Here is a 334-nt window from a genome sequence, read left to right on the forward strand (position 1 = left end):
CATCTCTCGAGTCTTTCGAATCGTTCGTTCTTTTGTCATGTGACGTGACAGCACAGGATAGAGAAATTAGTTCATTTACAAGCTTCCTTACAAGCGGGTGCATAGTTATTATTATTATTATTATTATTATCATCATCATTATTATAATTATAACTTACTCTTACAGTTACGTGATGCGTTTATGGTCTCAAATTGTAGCTTTTTACTTCTTACAGTTTCTAAATGTGTGAATTTCTGTCATGATGGTTATTTTCCATAACACTGAATGTTGTAACAAAGGTAATAAAGAGTTGGTTATTATTATTAAGTCTCTTTCCGGCTCAGACTGCATAGG

The sequence above is a fragment of the Sinocyclocheilus grahami genome, unplaced genomic scaffold (assembly GCF_001515645.1).
Source record: "Sinocyclocheilus grahami isolate Dianchi unplaced genomic scaffold, SAMN03320097.WGS_v1.1 scaffold697.1, whole genome shotgun sequence".
Taxonomy (NCBI): Eukaryota; Metazoa; Chordata; class Actinopteri; order Cypriniformes; family Cyprinidae; genus Sinocyclocheilus; species Sinocyclocheilus grahami.